Source organism: Lynx canadensis, chromosome B2 (genome assembly GCF_007474595.2).
Source record: "Lynx canadensis isolate LIC74 chromosome B2, mLynCan4.pri.v2, whole genome shotgun sequence".
NCBI classification, from domain to species: Eukaryota; Metazoa; Chordata; class Mammalia; order Carnivora; family Felidae; genus Lynx; species Lynx canadensis.
In genome coordinates this window covers 116,643,171-116,660,970 of record NC_044307.1, presented here as the reverse complement: position 1 = coordinate 116,660,970, position 17,800 = coordinate 116,643,171, and the positions used below count along the sequence as shown (strand labels likewise).

General features: G+C 39.4%; 1 non-coding gene across 1 annotated transcript; it reads left to right on the top strand.

Moving 5' to 3' along the window:
- Positions 1–2,239: 2,239 nt before the first annotated feature.
- LOC115515086 lies at positions 2,240–2,347 on the top strand. The gene has a single exon (XR_003969152.1). It is a non-coding gene; the product is annotated as a U6 spliceosomal RNA (small nuclear RNA).
- The last annotated feature ends 15,453 nt before the right edge of the window (positions 2,348–17,800 follow it).

Genomic DNA, 17,800 nt, shown 5'->3' with positions numbered 1-17,800 from the left:
CCTGTCAGACAAATAGGCATCCTCCAACTGGCAAAGACCAGGGAGAATATTCTCACTGGTCAGAAAATAGAAAATAGAAAACAGTGACCATCTCTGGGAAGACAAAGAAAGACTAGAAAACAGGAATACTTATCACCAGATCTTTACCAGTGTTGCTATACCCAAGGAATGAATTCTGCAAATATTTTCTCCAGCTTATCTTAAGTTAGAAAAGAAAAATGTATTCTCACTTCCCCTGAATCCTGCAAGCAGAGATCCTGGAGACTGATACGGTATTAATCTTACCTTCTGCCAGCTTTTTGTCAAAGGTCCCAAGATCTGCAGCAACCCCAGAGCCAGCAGTGTCCAGCCAGTGAAAAATCCCATCCAGGTTGCCAAAACTTCAGGGGCAGAAGATTTTTTTGTCTTCCTTTCTAGCTTTCTTGGCTCATCTACGAATTACACTGATATTACATTAACAGAAGAAAACCAAACAAATGTTTAGTAATGTGTATACACGGGAAAGACCCAGAAAAACTGAGTAACTCTCTGAAATTGCCAAAGCCATCACCTTAAAACCATCTTCAGATAAAGACAAAACGAGATATTGGGGGTGGACAGTCAGTTATGAGAGATTATCTGGACATGCACTGGAAACAAGGGTAAGGTTATTCAGACCTAAGTCATTGCCTTCTCCACTGATAATAGTTTCTAAAGATTGAATCATCCTTCTCTTGCTGGTACAGCAAGGGAGACACCCTTACAAATAAAGATTTTCCTTATACATGTACACGTCTCTTTAAAAAAGGTAACTTCTGTTTGGTTTTTAGAGCTCCTATGTTTGCAGTTTCTTAAAAATTAATCAGCCTAAAATAATCCTTATACCAAAGAGACATATTTTGGGGTGGCAAATGGTGCCTCTACAGTGGCTATAATGGATAAATTCCCAAATCTCTGTGGTTTAACACAATAAAAGTTTATTTTTCATTCTCACAGTTGTCCTATGCAGGAGTTGCTCGTTGGACAGTTCACCAACCAATGACTTGGGGGCCTGGGCTCCCTTCTTATAATAGCTCCCAAGATCCACTTGAGGGGATCTTTAAACCAACCACCTGAAAGTGAAAAACAGCATGGAGGATGACAACAGGAAAGCAATTACGGGCTAAGCTTACGTGTACACAATTTTCCCGCCCACGTTCTATGGCTGTGTCAAACAAGTGAAGCTGAGAAAGATTTTGTCATGTGCCAGATAGAAAAAGAAATGTATTTGATATTCTGCAGCAAGGTCTGCACAAAAGTAGAGTAATAAAGGGCAATTTCACAGAGGCATTAATTCCTCCACTAACTTTTCAGAAATATGGTCCACTTTCCAGGTGGACAATACATTGTGTGAAGAGCATCCCAGGCAGAAGTAAAACAAGGATAAGTAATAATACAGGGTATTGGAGGAAGAGTAGGTTGTATGGTGTGACTGAAGTGGAAGAAACAAGGGTGCAGGATGGGAAACTGGGAGAACACTTAGCTCATCTCTACAAAACTTACCAAATATTTATAATATGTTTCATATATACTTTTAGGAGCTGAAATGAGGAAAAACATAAAGAACAAGTCTCATCCTCAAAGAGCCTCCAGTTCAGTGGATTCCACAAAATAGAGAACTGTGATTAAAATACAAGATAGACGAAAGAAAGAAAGAAAGAAAAAAAGAAAGAAAGAAAGAAAGAAAGGGGGCTTCTTCCTAGATAGCTCAGTCAGTTAAGCATCTGACTTCAGCTTAGGTCATGATCTCACGGTTCGTGGGTTCAAACCTTGCAGCAGGTTCTGTGCTGACAGCTCACGGCCTGGAGCCTGCTTCGGAATCTGTGTCTCTCTCTCTCTGTCCCTCCTCTGCTCTGCTCTGTCTCTCTCTGTCTCTGAAAAATGAATAAATGTTAAAAAAAAATTTTTAAATAAATAAAATAAAATACAAGATAGACTCCAGACAAACTTAAGAGAAGAATCAATAGGACTTTGTGTGTGATTGGATAGGAGGTGGTAAGAAAGGTGAGAACAATAGATGGGGGGTAACAAAAGAAATACAAAATAATTTCCAGACTTTAATTTGGGAGACTATGTAATTAGGAGAGAGAATATAGGAACAGAAATATGTTTGGGGATGGGTAGAATCAATTGATGAAATTAATTTTAAACTTTTGAGCTCCAGGAACTTAGGGAGCATTCACGTCAAGACTAGCAAGTCTTTAAAATCACATACCTAAGTGCGATTAAAATAAGCACCACATATACTAAAATTGGGACAATACAAAGAAGAATAGCATGGCCCCTGTGCAAGGATGGCACACAGATTTGTTAAACACTCCATATTTTTCAAAAAATGTTGTTGTCCCTTGGTCTCAGCTGGCTAGAACTGGGCTCTATCAGTTGTCTCTTTCTTTGCTGTATTTGCTGCATCTCCTACTTGAACTACTTTTCAGTTGGCCCATAAATACTTTTTTATTGTATAATAAAAAAATAGTCTTCAATAAAACCTCATGTAGGTATCACTCCATTAGATGAAAGATTTTTAAAAAGAAAGGACTTCCTCACTTCCTCTGTCCCTTGTAGATTTCTACCCATTCATAAGAATGAAACTACTTCCTTTATTATATGCCATTAGTAATCTTCTAATTGACAAAATTAGTAGATTCTTTTCATTCTGCCTACCAGAAGTCTTTGGGAATATGACACTGTTTGATCATCCCCGCTCTAATTAACACTACCTGACACTTTAAGTGTGATGACAGTGCTCTTTTCTGATGTTCTGACTAACTGACTAACTTATTAACATCTTACTGACTGGTTAGACATTCTTACTAACCGCTGAGCTTCTTGGATGACTCCCCTGCCTCTCCCTCTTTCCATATTTGGTCCCCTTTCCTTTCTTCTTCCATATGTCAACCTCCCCTACATCTCTGTCCTCAGCTACCAATTGCATCAAGGGTCTTACTCACAGGCCTCCAGAGAGGAGGGAGGTGGCCCAAATGAATGGGGAATATACACATATGCATACCTTGAGTGAAGAGTTGGATTCGTGATGAAAAAAGGCAGCTACTCCTCAGTTCCCTTTTATATTTGACTTATGAAAATGCCAAGCACTATGCCCAGATCACTGCTTTATTAAGAAAAGCCACCCAATCTGCTTTTTTTCAAATATTATAGAACAGTAAATGGTAACCCATTTGTTTATTTATTTAGTTATGTATGTATGTATGTATATATGCATTTATTTATTTAATATAGGATGATAACGTTAGGGATTCAGGGCAGGCTGCCCCAAGAAGGGTCAGTTTGGCATAAAGTTTATTTTGAGTTAAAAGTGATAAAAACCCAGCAGATGCAGGGAAAGCTCTCTGCCTCTGCCATAGCTGCCTACATTTACATAGGAAAGGAGAGCCTGTACCAGGAGGAGAGCTATTTACAGAGACTCCCCCTTACCTAAGGAACTTATCTGCATAATAGGACAACCTTGTTTTTCCAAACATCTCCTTTCACCTTCCTGTTAATGAGCTTTCTGCCTTGTATCCTCAGTCCTCGCCCCCTCTCCTTAGCTCATATATGCTCCTGGTTGCCTCATCGTCTTCAGAATTTCATGCCTCTGTAGATTCCCTGTATGTATGCCTATTAAATTTGAGTTTCTCCTGTTAATCTGTCTCATGTCAACTGGATTCTAAGTCCAGCTAGAAGGACCATAGGGCAGAGGAAGGTCTTTCTCCCTGACAATATTACGTGGTAGCCCATTTATTTGTTAAAATCTACTTAGGAGAAAAAAAATGCATTCCTCAAGGTTGCTAATTTGTCATCTCTGACATAATTGTTACAAATGACTCCTGAATTAATATCAACTGTCCTGACCTCCGTCCTTAGGTACAGTATCAGGGCTCCAGCTGTGAACTGGGTATCTCCATCTTGTTATCACCCAGGTACCTCAAATTCAAGATACTCCATAATGAGATGTGTGGAAATTGGCAAGTGTAATTTCTATTATCTTCACAAAATATGCTTCAGGACAAGCTTTGAACATTCTATATCCATCACCTTAATTTACATGTCAATGCTAAAGTTAAGCTAAAATTCAGAACTCTGAATGACTCATATGCAATTAGGCTACTTTAGTGTGTTGAACAATCTATATATAACAAGAATAACAATAATGGTAGATATAGTACAAACAATAGTAGTCAGTATCCACTGTTTCTATTATTGTATTAGGCATTATGTTAAGTATTTTACATGCATTAACTTAAAGAATCTTCACAACAACTGTAAGAGAAAAGTACTATCATTATTTCCCTTTTATATGTGAGGAAACATAGGCTCAAATAAGTTCCCCAAATAATCTTAGTACTAAATATATGGTTTCAGTATCTAAATCGAGACATGACCGATCTAAAAGCCTTCTAAACACCACACTCTATTGCCCATTCCAACCTATACCAAATTGTGGTGGTTGAAAATGAAGTTCACAATTTTTTGAACACTTTTGATGAGAAATCTATCATAAAGAATAAATTCTTTTTCCAGAATGGTGCTGTGCAATTAGGACCTTTGGGTCAAGGCAGATTGGTTACCCTCTATCCGTGGGAACATTGGCAATTATGGTGGGTCCAGCATCATTCTCTTCTTTGAGTCTTAGAACTTCTTTCCCCACGGGGACTGCCTGTTTCCCCTTCTGGAGGTTGGGTTGGCAATGTAAGAGCCATGCCTATCCTATCACACTGCAGGATTAGGAATGTGTATTAGTTTGCCAGGGCTGCCACAACAAAGTACCAAAGACTGGGTGGCTTAAACAATAGAAATTTATTTTCTCTTAGTTCTAAGGGCTGGTCATCTGAGATCCATGTATCAGCAGGGTTGATTTTTTTTTGAGGCCTCACTCCTAGGGTTGCAGATGGCCTTCTCCACGTGTCTTCACATGGTCTTCCCCTCTGTACATGTCTGTGTCTAAATTCCCTCTTCTTATAAAAATGTCAGTCATACTGGATTTGAGCCAACCTAAATGACTTTATTTTAACTTAATTACCTCCCTAAAGAAACTATCTCAAGAAGTATAGTCACATTCTGAGGTACTAGGAGTTACAATTTTGATCTATGAATTTTGGAAGAACACAACTTGGCCTATAACAGGATGTAACCAAAGCTAGCCAATCAGTACATCCCATGCTCCTAAAGAGAGAGGTTGGTCCTATGGGTATATTTTTCAAGCAAGTTTAAGCATTGCCTTTTTAAGGATTGATAGGAATGTAGAAAAAGGAAGATCTTTTCCTATTCTCTGAGATTCCTAGTTCCAAGGATGATACAGGTTTGAAAGCTTATCCATAAGCTGCAAAGTTTCTCTTTGCAGCCATGTAGAGAAAATCTGTAAGGATCAACATAAGAAAAGCAAACATAGGAGATGGAAAGAAGAGAGAATTCTGGTGATATCATTTGTCCAAAAATATCCAGCCATGCCTAAACCTAGTGAACCCCCATAACTCTTACTTGAAGCCATACATTTTTATTTCATTAAACCAGTCTGAATTAGAATTCTGTCACTTTCAGGGAGGCTGGGTGACTCAGTCAGTTAAGCATCTAACTCTTGATCTCAGCACAGGATTTGATTTCAGCATTGTGAGGTCAAGCCCCATGTTGAGCTCCATGCTGGGTGTGCAAACTAATTAAAAAAAAAAAGTTTAGAATTCTGTCACTTTCAACTGAAAGAGGTCTGATAAACATACCTTGGAAAAAATAGTACCTTTGGCAGAGTAAGTTACATAGAACAACTAATGTTGTATTGGTGTAAATATAAATCATAGTTTACCAAACACTATTAATAGTCATTGCCTCTATTGAAACAATTCTAAGATGTGTTGCTTACAGTATGTTGCAGACCAAGTGATGACTATCCTCCAGAATATTTCCCTACATGGAATTTCTTGGTGAAGGTGGGGTAATGGCAAATTCTTGATGTTAACGTGGGAACAACCAACTTTTTTACTGGGCTCCACCAACACACTCAGTTTAATGGATAGGACAAAAAGTATGAACAATAAATTCACAGACAAAAACTTCTCCACCTCTCTTGTAATATAAATGTAAAACAAAGAAATTTGTCTTTTTTTTCAGCTGTAAAACTTGTGAAAATTTATACCAATCCTAGTGCCGATTATGAAGTATTTTCTAGCTCTCTTCCTAATAAGGAAATCCATTTTTTGGATTTGCAAAATGTAGATTTGCATTTCCTGGGCAAACTGTGATTAACTTCACTCATTAGTTATGGCTAAACAGGTTGTAATCATAAATGATAACTTTCACTTCTAGGCCAAAACATTTAATCGCTAATGCAAAACTCTCCAGACCTCTCCTGGGTAGGATTCCAGAAAGGAGGACACAGAGCAAAGTGCCCACTTAGCCCACAAAAGGTATATAGTTTGAGCAAGATAAACACATAAGTTGTAAATCACTGAGGTTTGGGCTTGCTTGTTATTGTGGATTACATAGCTTATTCTGACTGAGATGAAACGTAAAATGTGGTAACAGCCTGTTTTGACAAAGTGTGTTAAAATTGCACACTTGATATACTGTTATTGGCAGATAAAATTGAGCAAACTTTTTGGAATAACTTTGGCAGGATGTCCTAGGAGATTAAGAAATTATTCATTTTGTCTCCTGTACTCTACCCTAATATAAAAAGGAAAAAGGGAAGAGGTGCTAGCCCTGGTCACAATAGTTTTATTTTCCAGGAAGTTCAAAGCTAAATTTATTTTAATAAAGTTCCAATGTATTGTAAGTTAAAAGTACCCACTCTCTGTGAGTTCAGGCCATGTGTTAGGGTTCTCCAGAGAAACAGAACAAGTAGGATACATACAGATATTTATTTAGAAATTTATTGCAGGAGATTTATTATAGGAATTGGCTCATGTGGTTTTAGAGGCTGAGAGGTACCACAATCTGCTGTCTGCAAGTGGGAGAACCAGGAAAGTTGGTGGTATAATTCAGTCCAAGTTCAAAGGCCTGACAATCTTGAGGCCAATGGCATAACTCCAGGTCTGAGTTCAAAAGCCTGAGAACCAGGAACACTGATGTCAGAGCACAGGAGAAAATGGATGTCTCAGCTCAAGCAGAGAGGTGAATTCACTCTTTTTCCATTTTTTTTTTTTTTTTTGGTTTTATTTATTTGTTTTGAATGATGCTCACCCACACTGATTAGGGTTATCTTCTTTATTCAAGTCTACTGATTCAAATGCTAATCTCCTCCAAAGACCCCCCCCCCCCCCATGGACAAACCCAGAAATAATATTTTACCAGCTCACTGGCACCACTTAGTGCAGTCAGGTTAACATCTAAACTTAACCACCTCAGGACACTTAATTATGAATTCAGGCTTTACCTCTCTTTGGCTGTTGTCATTTGCCCTTACTATGCTTTGGTTTCTTCATCTTAAAAATGGGATTTCCAATATCACCAAAATTAATTGGATAGAATAAACATTCAGCAAATGTTAGCTATTAATAGAATCATTATATAAGACCTTATATTCTGTTCCCCACCTTGTCCAAGTCTATATTCTCTGTCCTAATTTATATATTCATACCACTGATGCTTTATTTCTGTATGTTAGGATATTATTGTAAACTTATTTTAGTTCTATTCAGTCATTTATGGAGTAAAGTAGAATATTACTGAAGGTGTTGTCAAATAGCATCGCCTCTCCATGTTGAGGTTCAGGACCAAATAATATCAAAATATCACTATTACCGGGTCACCTGGGTGACTCAGTCGGTTAAGTGCCCGACTTCAGCTCAGGTCATGATCTCACGGTTCATGAGTGCAAGCCCTGCGTGGGGCTCTGTGCTGATAGCCTGGAGCCTGTTTTGTATTTTGTGTGTCTCTCTCTCTGTCCCTCCTCCCCTCGATCCCTCTCTCTCTCTCTCTCTCTCAAAATAAACATTAAAAAAAATAAAAAATATCACCATTGTTGTTACTTGCAGAGGTGATTGGAGACTGTGGGCAGAGTGAACTTAAGACCTTATCCTGAAATGAACAAATGTAAGCCCTTGCTCCACTGATCCCTGGGAGGACCAGGAAGCTGCAGACCCACCACACTGGGGCAGGGTCCTCATCAAATGGCAAAGAGTTAACAACAATACACCCCTTCTCCTGGCATAACAATTCAAGTAAAAGAGAGGGGAAGAAGTTCCATTGATTATATTTAACTACTTTTCCCAAACTCACCAATCAGGTAAGTTTCTCCTTTCCCCAAGAGTAGGTAAACATGAGAGATGGATAGAGACTGAAGGAATAACCCTGGCATAGGAAAACATGTGGCCAGGAAAACAGACATCTGTCCTCTGCCGTTTAACAGATTTTATTCACTGATTTCACTATTCTTAAACAGATCAGCCAGAGATGGCAATCACCTTGTGCAAGGACCAAAATCTATGTGCATAATCTTACTCTTCTCTTCTTAAGGACTTTCCCTAACAGCAACCATGGCTCATTTAGATATTCTCCCTTACTTTATACCCAAGAAGGGTCTACAACAGGTCAGATGCCTTGAATAAATGAGCTCCAAACCACACCATACCCTACTCATTTCTTATGTTATCTCCTACTTCAAGTTCTTTCTGGCTAAATTGTTCAACATAGACCTTCAGAAGTTATGCAATAAAACCCAAAGATGCTCCAATAATCATAAACATTAGAAATACACAAATTTTAATATACTTCTCTTAGAAAGTATCCTGGAAGACACTAAAATAAAAAAAAATTAAATTTCTTTATAAGTACAGTCCAAAGAGTTAAATTGTAAAATCCAATTATCTTCCCCTTGCAAGTTTCAAAGAAAGTAAAGTTCACATTTCTTTCTCTACTATTACTGCTGTGTCTTAGCAGAAGTATCTTATTCAGACACTAGGATGGATTTTAAGTTTCTTCAGCAGCTGTGGCCTGAGATGCTTTTATTATTGAAATACATGTGGTCTCTCACTCACATGGATAAATCCCAGAGTTAACAGATTATTGCACGAGACAATCAAAACCTGCGCCCTTTAGCAGTGTAACCTGTTTCTTAAATTGGTCTCTTTTCTTCTCTATTTTATGTAAAGCTCTTATCGTTTGCAGGCTTTCAGGAACTAATTTCTTCTCCATTTTCATGATCTCTCAATTCCTGTCTCTTTCCAGGCCTTGCCATTTGATTTTCAAACATATTTTTTAGATCTCTGCAGTAATTACACAGTCACTAGGTTCTTTATGTCCAAAATCATCCACAGTTTACCTTCACAACCCTAGAATGGATAATCCCACCAAAACAATAACAAACCCTGCCCTGAATGTAATCTTCTGCCTGGCTTACCTTTAATATGATTCAATTTGTCTGTCTTCCCTTACAGTCCCAATTTTCAGTTTTTGAGTATATTCCCTCAGGACGCAGGACTCTTCATGCTGACTGTTCACCAGCAATAGCTTTGTCACCTCTAAACTCATTCAGCAATTCTTTGAAGAGTTTATGCTGTTCATCCCCTCTCAAATCTATTCAGACTTTCTGTAACCACTTAGAATAGCTGCCCCATCTTCAAGGGGAGGATTACAACTTGCACCTCCTGTATGTATCACTGGAGTGACAGTAAATGGATCCCAAGAACATTTCCTGCCTGGAGGCTGGGAATTGAGACAGAAGACATTAGTCATGCAGGCCAGTCCCAAATATACCTAAACTCCCAGTTGCCCCCACTGTTTCCCTCATCAGAGGTCTAATCCAAATCAAGATGAGATCCTCAATCACATTTCAAAGGAAGTGAGAAGTTTTAAAGTTTACCAATTTGAGCCTTGAGGCATTTAATTAGATTAACAGATGATATGCAACATGATAGGAAATATATCAGATAAAAATGGGATCGGCTGGGCTCCTAGGTGGCTCAGTCACTTAAGGTTAAGCTTTAAGGTTAAGCGTCCCACTCTTGATTTCGGCTAAGTTCATGATCTCATGGGTTTATCAGATGGAACCACATGTTGGGTTCTGCGCTGACAGTACGAGCCTGTTTGGGATTCTCTCTCCCTTTCTCTCTGTCTCTTTCCCACTCGAGCTCACACACTCTTTTTTTTTTTTTTTTTTTTTAATTATTTGTTTTGAGAGAGACAGAGAGCATGAGTGGGCAAGGGTCAGGGAGAGAGGGAGAGAGAGAGAGAATCCCAAGCAGGCTCTGCAATGTCAGTACAGAGCCCAATGTGGGGCTAAAACTCATGAACTGTGAGATCATGAACTGAGCCAAAAACAAGAGTCGGAAGCTCAACCAACTGAGCCACCAACATGCCCCCACCTCTCTTTCTCAATGAATAAATAAACTTTAAAAAATGGGATTGGCAATTATGGGGGTTTTGTGTTGTATTTTTTTATTTTATTCGTTAGAAGTGCTCTTTATTTGTTTGCAAGACTCAGAGACTTGAGACTTCAAGCATAATAGAAGAAACTGTGATTTACTCTAGTAGTTTAAATTAAAATTTGTTTCAGAGATAGGGCACTTGGGTGGTTCATTCGGTTAAGCAACACACTCTTGATTTCATCTCGATCTTGCAAGGTCACAATCTTGCAGTCTCGGGACAGAGCCTGGGATCAAGCCCCACACTGGGCTCTGTGCTGACAGAGTAGAGCCTGCTTGGAATTCTCTTTCTCTCCCTTTCCCTCTCTCAGAATAAGCTAATAAACTGAAAACAAATTTTTTTTCAGAGGTAAATATAGTAAGTTGTCTCAATTTATTGAAATCAGGCGGTAGTTTCATTATATTAGTATGTATAAGTTTCGAATGTTAGAAATATTTCGTGATAAGGTATCTTTTTTAATTTCAAATTTGAGCCCAGCCAAGCACCAAGATGTTAGGTTTTTAGCTGCCAATGGTACCCTTTTCCCTCTCCAATTCAGAAACAGTTGAGAATACAGAAAGAAATCAGATGATTATAACATCATCTTTATCATTTGTGCAACAGCTTAGAGAATGTTGCTTTAGATCTTGAGCCAAGTGCCTTGCTAAACCTGATCCCTGGAATCGAATCATTGATCCAGCAGGGTAGCAGCCTGCAGACGTGGAGCCCCGCCACATCGCAGAGGATACGCATAAGCACATGCTCTTTGCAGGCAGGCAGATCTGAAAATACTGGCACAAGTCGCTACAGTGAACCAGAAGGGGCAAGAGAGAGTTCCCCTAGGTACTTAAAATATTCCATTTCTTGGTCTGCAGTCATTTCATGAGTATATAAATATGCAAACATCTGTCAAGCCGTACCCTGAAGATTTCCGTATTTCTCCATTGGTAATAATCAGCTAGGGCTGCCATAACATAATACCAGAGATAGAGTGGCTAAAACAATTGGGGATTATTTTCTTGCAGTTCTAGAAGCTGGAAGTCCAAAATCCAGGTACCGACAATGTTCTCCTGAGGTCTGCCTCCTTGGCTTGCACAGTGCTGACATACTCCTATATCCTCACATGGCCTTTTCTCTGTGCATACACATCCCCGGTGTCTCTTGATCTTCTTACAAGGACAACAGTCCTATTGGAATAAGGCCGCACCTTTGTGACCTCGTTTAACCTTAATTACCTTTTTAAAGGCCCTATCTCCAAATAAAGTCACATTGGGGGTAAAGGCTTCAACATCTTAATTTGGGCGAAGGAGGTACACATTTCAGTCCATAGGACCATATATGGTATATTCAATAACAATAATTAAGTTTAAAAATAAATACAAGAAGGAAAGGTTTATAAAATTGGAATACTTTAATAAAAACAGAGATTGAATTCACTGTATGAGTTTAAGATATCCAATCCTTTCTGAGAAAAATATTGACAGGGAAAAGAGTACAAGAGACTGGAAGCCTACGGAAAAGAAAAGGTAATAGAGGGACCAAGGTCGGTTGGGATGGATCTGGAAGCAAAGATTAGGTGTTATTGCTTTACAGGTAGAAGTTAGTCTGGGAGAGACTAAACTCCCTTGTCCTGGTACCGGTTGATGTACCCAGGTGAGGCCCTCAGTTGTCCACTTTGTGATGCAGAGGTGGGAACACAAAGGGGGTGTGGGACTGGCCCTAAGGAAGGCAGTTGTGGGATAGCAGCAGGAAAGAAGTGACAGAGAGGGTAGGAAAGGAGAGAGGGAGAAATGGAGGGGGGAAAGAGAGGCGGTAGACAGGAAGAAGGGTTGAATCAATACAACTCCACAAGAGACAAATATAGTATGCTAATGTTTAAGTAAATAAACTCTGAGGCTGACCGCCTCGGTTATCTGCCAGCTCAGTCCCTTAAGTGTTATGTGCCACGAGGAAATCACTAAGTTGCTTTATGCCTCACTTCTCTTCTTTTCTTTTTTTTTAGTGTATTTATTTATTTTTGAGCAGGGCAGGTGGGGGGGGGGACAAGGGACAGAGAGGGAGGAGAGAATCCCAAGCAGGCTCCATGTTGACTGATAGTGGGGCTCCATCCCATGAACTGTGAGATCATGACCTGAGCCAAATCAAGAGTCGGATGCCCAACTGACTGAGCCACCCAGGTTCCCCAGTTTTGTTATCTGTCGAAGGAAGTAAAAATACTATCTACTTCATATGATAATTTGTAGAATCAAATGAGGTAATACATGTGCCGTTGGCATATTTTGGCATATGTTTAAGCACGTACTATCTAAATGTCTACTGTTCCCATCTGGATCCAAGGTATGAACAAGAGATGAAAACCTTCCTGTCTCTGAAGACCAAGTGAACAGGCACGATGGGAAATAGTCTGTTCCTGTTCCACCCCCATGCTTGCTTCTCCTGCTGGGCCTAGATTTGTATAATTACAGCGGAACATAGCAAGCCTGGACAGATTGCTCTGTTTAGCCGTGCTGATGGTGGCTGGGAAGTGCACTGTCGTTCTCATGTGATTTGATTTAAGCCTTATATCTCCCAGCATAGACCTAATTTCCCATCTAGGAAATAATGATATCCTGCCTTCCCATGATAAGGCTAAGTGAGAAAGGCTGCAGTCCTCAAATGTGATTTTTCTACATGGGTTATTCTGTTGCTTTTTTCACTGAAACAGCCAAAGAAATTCCAGCAAAGACCATTTTATTTCCCCCAATGTGCTACAGATTGATAGATCACACTAACCCCTGAGGGGGATCCTTTCTGAAATGTGAGAGTGCAGGTGTTTTGCTTATTTTCTAGGTGGGCATTTTTTCTTCCTTGCCAATGCATGTCTCCAGAGACCACAAGACTGTGCAGTAACCAGGAGCTGAAAAACCACAGGTTATGTTTACTGTGTGTTTATTAAAAGGTGTTAACAGCCAATTGTATAGCCTCACCCACTTAAACATAATCTCAGATGGTATTATTACCTTGAGTCTGAGGAATGTTCTTTGGCATAGATTTTAATAGCTCTTACGAAGAATATGGTCCTGTAGGAGATGCCAAATTTGTGGTTTCATCCAGTACAATTCAGATGGCAGACAGGATGTGGTTCAGCAGTTATGGGGGTTGCAGTGAGTCAGCTATGGAGACAAATGTTTCCATGGCGACCTTCCCCATTCATTCAGTGTGAGGCCTCCATATACCCATGAGGATTAATGACATGGCATTAACACTGATAATCATAATGAAGAGAGCTGTCTGAGAGTGGGCAACCCAACCCTGACATTTGTGAGGAAATAGGATGGAGGAATTTAGCCAATGTGTAGAGGAAGAAAATATTGAACTACAGGGAAAGGAAATCCATTTCTTTTCTCTTTTATAGAATAGTTTTCCTGCCAGAATAGACCCTGCTGCTGACAGACTTCTATCATCTCCCCTCTGGGAATTCTCTCAGTATTACAACAAAATGGGAGGTGGAAATAAAGAACCCAAAAAGTGATTCACTAAAGGTCACTAGAACCAAGAGGAGAGAATATGGAAGGGACACAGGCTTAAACTCCGCTCAGTTTTTTACCATATTTTATTTGCTTAGTTGTTTTTTTTAAATACTTGTAAATGTTTCTTAGGAAGTCTTTTTAGGAAGTCTTTTTACTGGGAGACTTCTCTTTTTTGATAGCTTCAGTGCACCACTTTTGTTCCTTTCAGGGAAAAAATATTCTTTTCATATTGTGCTAATATAGCAACATGTTATTTTGGTATACAGAGATATAGGACATTGGACTAACTGATAAAGTGAAACATTAGGAGCTTACAGTCTAACTCAGATGCCAGCCTGGGTAAAATTATAGACATAGAGATTATACTTTCCCAGAGCAGGAGGCAGATATTCACAGGCTCTCAGAGGACTAGGCTTTGTGATTTAGTTAGATGTTTGCATGGTTATCTCCATTATTAAATTTCAAGATTCCACAGAGCAGAAACTTCATCTTATTCATCTCTGGCATTGCCAGTTCCACTCCCAAAACACACACAAATACACACAGGCGCACACATGCACACACACACACACACACACACGCACGCACGCACACACACGTTAATCTAGCATCGTTTTTGACATACCACCCACCACATGACCACATTTCTATGAAATAAATGCATTTGATCAGCGATGTAAAACCTCAGATGAGGCAATTAGGAACTTCGTATATGAAGTTCTAGAAATCCATAAAGTCAAATTATAATGGTTTTTAAAACTATGTAGCACTGTTTTGCTTCTTTAAATGTTTAGACAAGTGGATTTGACACAAATACAATAATGCCTAAGAGGCAGTAAATGAAAAACATGTGTGAAAAAAATCAAGGGGTTCTCAAGGCAGCCTGAATTATTCAGATTGATTAAATGACGTCTGTAGAATGCTGATGACTGGACCTACTGTGGCATTTATTAATCCGTCAAATATTTATTGAGCACCTACTTTAACAGCTATTTTCTCTGTGCCAAGCATTATCCTAAGTGCTTTATGCATAATAACTTATTTAATCTTCCCTAAGAGGTAAACACTATTATTAAAATACCTATTTTTTAGGCAAGTAAACTCAATTTAACCAAGTAATTTAACTAACTTGTCTGAATTCACACAGACCGTAGAGGTGGACTCATAAATTGAAGCCTGGCTCCAGATCACAGGCTCTTAACCACTGTTCAAGACTGCCGACCCCTGGGCTAGGACCTGGGAATACAAAAACAATCAAGAAGTGTGTACCTTTTCTGTGCTTTCATAAAGCTTAGCATCTTTCAAGAAAGACATACTGAAGAGAGCCAATTACAATCTCAAGTGGCAAGTACTTTTAAGAGTCAAGGAAGAACTCTAGGGACAGGGCAATGTAAGTCCTTTTAACCTAAGGAGTATGAAGCTCATCATAATGAGAAAAAGATAAAAATAGTAAAAGAGGTGAGTGCCATTTCACTAATGACCTTGTTTCCTAATAGTCTTTGGTGACGAGGTATGAATGGCTCAGCCAGAGTGTTGTCATATTCAGAAGGGAACCTTTCCAAATGGTTCCGAAGATCAGGAGATGAACTTTACAAGGCATCTAGTAGATATGCCAAAGAAAGAAAGCATCTGATGGACAGGGACTGTCATACCAAGTAGAACCTGTTGGCAGAGACTGTTGGAAGGGACAGTATTTCCATGAAACTGGAAGTGTAGAGACAGACACTCTAGAGAACAGCACAGTCAACAAAGGATATTGATAAGTTTTTCTAGGGTTAGCGAGAATGCCATAGACATGAGAAACTGAGGAGCCCAGGCATCTGCTAAAGAAGATCCCTCTAAAAGTCAGTCTAAACGTTGGCAACTTATTACACATTTGTACTCATCATCATAATAGCAATACATACTGAGCATTTTGTAGGTGCCAAGCTCTTTGATAAGGGGAGGGAAAAAAGTATTATTATTGTTTTCCTGATCAGAGTTATAGCAGAGCTAGTATATAAGCCTAGTTTATTCCAAAGCTGTATCTTGTGGTAACTATGGTTTGTCTCCAAATTCTTGCTGATGTTAGCAAATGAGGCAAAATTAACAGCAGTTCACAAGTAGGAACCAGTGACTCACTGGATCTGAATGGAGGACTTGACCCATGATCATTGTACAACCCCAGAAGTAATGTCACTTAATGCCAACGATGCCCCTGTATAAAGGGGGACACAATCTATGGGGACACATTGAAAAAAAATGTAAGATTTTTCTCACTTCAAAGTTTTTATGAATTTCAAGTGTTGGTTGATTAGCTTCTTTCATACAACTGTTAATTACAACAGGATATCCAGGGGCAAAGTACAGGTCAGGAGAATCACTAAAATTGGGGAGAAATACATTTTAAAACATCAAGGAAATGGGTTAACAAAGAAGAATCAAGAGGACAGATGTAAATACAGGAAGTCAGAGCAAGAGAGGAGGTTTAGAGGACTCAGCAAATAGCTCTTGGATGATCAGCAGAAATGGAAAGGGAAAAAGCAAAATGTGTGACCAATGAGCAGTCTATCAGAAATTGTCAGGGGGCACCCAGGTGGTTCAGTCAGTTAAGCTTCTGATTTCAGCTCAGGTCATGATCTCACAGTTTGTGGGTTCAAACCCTGTGTTGGGTTCTGTGCTGACAGCTCAGAGCCTGGGGTCTGCTTCGGATTCCGTGTCTCCCTCTCTCTCTGCCCCACCCCATTCGCACTCTGTTTCCCTCTCTTTCTCAAAAATAAATGCATATTTTTAAAATTTTAAGAAAAATATTTTTTCACCCAAATAATGTATTTACCCCTTTGACAATCTATACCTGAATGAGTTTCTTTTTTAAAAAAAAATTTAAGTTTATTTATTTATTTTGAGAGAGAGAGAGAGAGAGAGAGAGAGAAAGAATGGGAATAGGGGAGGGGCAGAGAGAGAAGGAGAGAAAGAATCCCAAGCAGACTCTGCTGTCAGCACACTGCCCAATGGGAGGTTCAAATCCACAAACTGGATTTGAGCCAAAATCAAGAGTTGAAGCCTTAACCAACTGAACTGCTCAGGTGCCCCAATACCTGAATGAGTTCCAAGAAAAATCCTCAAAACTAACCAGTTCACTAATATTGTGGACCAGAAAATAGCTTCCTTATTTTAACAACAGGAAGCATTTTTATGACCTGTAGTACCCTGGGTGGTACTTTTGGGAATTATGAAGCAAGAATTTCCTTCCCTGTTTGCAAACCTTTAGCTATAAGTCATTGCCCTTGGTCTTGGTGCTTCTGGCTGGCTTATTAAGGATTTGATGTATTGTCTTTTGTCCTTTTGGCTCCTGTCACTGTCTTTACTTCCTTGTCCTTTTTCTGGTGTCTACTTGGTTCTGGAATCTCTTTTTGGTTGCTTTTTCTCTTTTGTACAAAACGTTGTCTTGTCTTTTCAGCATTTCAAAAGCCCTCCCCAGTGACTTGAATTTGAAGAAAGCTGCAGGGTCGCAGCTCAGTGGTAAGCTTAGAATGACAGTGAAGTCCCTAAACAGGGACTACTCTTTCAGAACAGGGAAACCTAAAAATAAAAGCTGTCTGCAGCTGGGACTGTGTGCGAAGACAACTATCACTGAAATGCAGAGGAAATCGAAAACATAAATAAAAAATAACCTTGCTATAAAGGTCTAAGGTGTTAAATTGGTTCCAAGGTAGAAACCTGGAAAAGGCCAACTTCATAGTAAGTGGTTTATCGCCCACAGATAGTTTAATGTGGTAGAAGTTTGATTCATCCAAGAAATGTCATCCCCAAGATCGTAAGGAAACAGCAGAGGCTCTAAGTCAGCCTAACTTCCCCTAAAACAACTGGAGAGTTCCACGCTCCCCTAAGCACTTCTCCTTGCTTTATTTTCCCTCTACATGAGCAGCCCTGGTTATTTGTTGGCAGTCTTTTCCACC